The 3967-nt window shown below is 36.1% G+C and overlaps 1 long non-coding RNA gene across 1 annotated transcript; it reads right to left on the reverse strand.

Annotated features, from left to right (window-relative positions):
* Positions 1 to 2726: 2726 nt before the first annotated feature.
* LOC140692737 (uncharacterized) lies at positions 2727 to 3687 on the reverse strand. The gene is made up of 2 exons (XR_012068305.1): positions 3588 to 3687; positions 2727 to 2809 (listed from the first exon to the last, which is right to left on the reverse strand). It is a non-coding gene; the product is annotated as an uncharacterized lncRNA (long non-coding RNA).
* Between the last annotated feature and the right edge of the window lie 280 nt (positions 3688 to 3967).

Consider the following 3967-nt stretch of genomic DNA (forward strand, 5'->3'; position numbering starts at 1 on the left):
ATTAAAGTGTAGCTTTTGACTTACCAGTATAGAAACTTGTCATGATGATAACATTAAGACCCACTGTGTGATAATAGAGCTGGAAACTACCTGCTGAACCAGACAACCTGAACCCCAGACTGCTAATGTAAGCAACAAAATAATCACCATCATAGTTCAGCTGACAAACTTAAAAGCTTGATGTTTCATTTCAGGAGAAACCACTGCTGTCCAGACACAGATCTCCTGCTGCAAATGGGCTCTTTTCTTCTCTTGGTAGATGTCATATTGGTGAGATGTTGCTAGAGCTTACCCTGGCTCATTTGCCCATTCTCCAGATTATCAAAGGCTTATTCACATATGGTGACACATTTTCAGGGCTCAATGTTGCCATTCCAGTCTTATCAGCTGACACTTTCTGCATGATTGTGAGCAGAAGCCTTAGGCTCCCTGACCTTGCCAACAATTTTGCAGCATTTCAGGGTATTTCACATTCTGAAAATGCTTCACCTTTTATTTTAAATTAATGGGAAATAATCAAAGTCTTCCATGAATATTTTATATTTCCTAAAATCTGTATACATTTGGTATTCTTGCAGTTGGACAAATTTTTAATTCTACCACCCTCACCTTGTTCTAGTCCACACATTTTAGATTGCAATTTGGTTACTGAATGCGACCACCCCAACCAAGGGTCTAGTACCACTTAGGTACTTCCTGTGTGAAGGTTAGAAAGGACACAATTTATGTGGGGTGTATATTCCTGCATTAAATGTTTGCAATGACACGGTCTCTTCTGGACAATGCTCTGATTCTAAGAAGTAAATTAATTAGAAGGCAGTATACTTATTGGTAAGGGGAAGAGAATCAGCGCTTTTGTGTGGGTGGGTGATGAAGAGACAGGAAAAAAATCCAGCAAATGAGAATGGAATGCTTTAGGCCTCTGGAGGCATGAATTAAAAGGAAAATAATACTTTACCTCTTGTACCTACCTCAACTTACTGTCTTGAATGAATAGTCCTTGTGCTATGAAAACAGCTAGTTTTTGGTGAAGTGTATAGACCATAACGAAATAGTTTGAAAACTATGAGAGTTTTGTTGTTTCAGGAAAGTAGATTTTGCTTAAATTCAACATGTATTTTTCATTCACTAAATACTAAAACTCATCCTGTGGCATGTGCTTTGTTTACTGTGTTATTATCCAAGTTAGACAAGGAAAGGGGGATAGACAGAAAACATCTGGAGGAGGTGGTTTTTGTGCTGGGACTGGGAAAATCTTAGTAGGTAAAAGGAGTACATCCTAACTCCAAGGATTAGCTGGAGCAAAAGTTGTGAGTTTGGAGCTAACTCTCTTGACAAGTATTTCAATCGATGTATCTCCAGAAATAGTGAAACATAAAGAAATGCTAAGGTAGTCAGATGCCAGATCTATAAAGGAATGACTAAATTATGTTTAGTTTGTGTGCTTAGAGTTGGAAAGGCATTAACTGCCACCCTGAGGATGTAAGCTTGCCTTTGGCTGGAACATAAAAGCAACATAAATTATTGACTATAAAATAGAGCATAGATTCTTCAGGACAGGAAAAAAAGCATCAATTGGAATGCTTTGAGAACAGCACAAAGAAGACCATAGATAAAATTACTTCTTAAATTCTACCACATTCTGATTGTGCCATCCGAGACTACATCATGTGACCTTTATGATTCCAAGAATCACATAAAAGAGACCATGATCCCTGGGCCGGTTCCTGCACTTATCATCCGTTCCAAACTACCCTGACTTAACACTTTTAATACTTTCCAGGATGAACCAGAAATCACTTAGTACTTTTACCTCTCTCCATGTTATATTCTTTTTCCAAATTCTTCCATTTTCTATTCTTCCTTCCAAGAAATTATTTAAAATTATACCCATATTGTTCCATCAAATGATCATATCAATCAAATATCTCTTTTTTTCTTTAAATGTTATCTTAGTCTCCAGTATAACTCTTTACTCTATTTTAAAAAAAATAAGGAAAATACAGGTACACATCTATGTTTGTTGTTCAAATAAGAAAATTGCAGATATTTGTCGACATATGCCAAATCAATATTAATCTTTGTTATCCTGCATAATCTGGTAGTCCTCTGTTAGATCAGTTGTAATTAGCATGACATTCATAAACTGAGGTTGGCTGATAAGTTGGCCTTGAAAGAGAGGTAGCTGATGTATCAGCTATCACTGGCACTGGAAACCGTGGGGTACTCCCAGTTGAAGTTTAGGAAAAGACCTTCATTGGCAGATATGTTGTGATATCTTTTTGGAAAAGTAGAAGGCTCCACCATTAGTCCAAAATAATTGCTCTGTATGGGAGACAAGATGCTTTACTGAGAACTAGAAGTTGTAGTTGTAATGAAGTTCACACCACAGCCATTTGCTTCATTGTAGCTGCTTTGAGAGTGCCCGTGGACAGTGGTCAACTGATTTAAAATAGCACGTTGATCCACTGCAATATTGTTCTGGTGGTCTAAATGACATTGATGATGGAGGAGAAAAATCACCTCTGATCAGGTTAGTTGTATCACCAAGTACGTGGCTAGTAGACGGCTTTCTTATTAGAGGCATGTTTAAATTTGCAGAAAGTAAAAATGAACTTTCTACACTAGTGTCAGCCACAAAACCAGAATTATGGTTATGCACATTACCCTCTGCTTTAAAGTGCTTCTTTTTGAAATCTTAAGCCAATGAAAATACCAGAGAGCCATTTTTATTCACAACTCTTCTTTTTATTCTCACTAAAACCTGGGGACAACCTCGTTTAAGATTTCGATTATGGCAGAACTGTAGCTAAAACCAAAGGAGAAAAATTTTAGTAATATTTTAAAACAAAACACAAGACTATATTAAGCCTAACCTATAAAATCTCAGATTTCACGTTTACTATGCAATGATATTATCATAAAAATGTGTACAATGCTGACTATATTTTGAAATTCCATATTTGGAATATACACATTTAAATAGAATAGTCATCAAATTTAAGAAGTTAGCATTTGCAGCAACGGTGAAAGCAACTTTTTTAAAAAAAGCTTTAATACCTTCATTTAGATTTCTTTTAAGATTCATAGTTGCTAGGAACGTTTTGCATAATCTTGAATAGATAAGGCACTGTCTTAATTTTTAGAAAAAATAAAGAATTTCAGCCTTTGTAGTTTTATAGAATTTCAAAATCTTGCTTTACATTTATATTACCATATTTTGATATACAAAATAAAATTTTATATATATGTTACCAAGTCATAACTACAATTACTGAATTCCTTGCTTAAAACAGAGACTTCTTTCTCTTCTGCCAGAAAGTCAGCTGGACAAGAAGATTTTTGCAAATTCTGCCGCAATTTACTAAACCCATAAATGTTAAGCTGTCTAAGTAAACTTTTCATACTTCCAGTTTCAAATAATCTGAAAGGGGCCTATCGTTCCAACACTTCCTTCTTAAAGACAGCTTCACCAATCACTATGGAAGATCCAGTATAACCCCACCAGATGGATTTAAATTGGTCACTCCCAGCCATTTTCCAGAGTTTTCCTGGAAATGTCAGAGAACGAAAATCATTATCTTCACCTGATTCTGAGACACAATGTATGTAACATGGTCTTTTTATCAAGGATTCTTCAGACAAAGTCTGAAAAGCATTTTCTTCAAACATAGACTTCAAGACAAGTCCCTAGAGATTGTTTGATCACACAATAGAGATCTACCAGAGTTTCCTGAACCAGTTGGTCCGTCTTTATGAGACACATCTTGAATTTCTGAAGAAACAGGTGTCATCTCAAATAACTTTTTCTACTGCTACTTTCCTAATCTGCATGTTTTTGAGCACTGCAGCTACAAATGCTGTTCTGGCAGGCCTGCACAGATAAACTGCTAGGCCATCACAATGGTTCTCAACTTGAGAAGATGCGACATCACAAAACGACTGGTCTCCTAGCAACCCAAGTGTA

Source organism: Vicugna pacos, unplaced genomic scaffold, assembly GCF_048564905.1.
Source record: "Vicugna pacos unplaced genomic scaffold, VicPac4 scaffold_16, whole genome shotgun sequence".
In the NCBI taxonomy this organism is placed as follows: Eukaryota; Metazoa; Chordata; class Mammalia; order Artiodactyla; family Camelidae; genus Vicugna; species Vicugna pacos.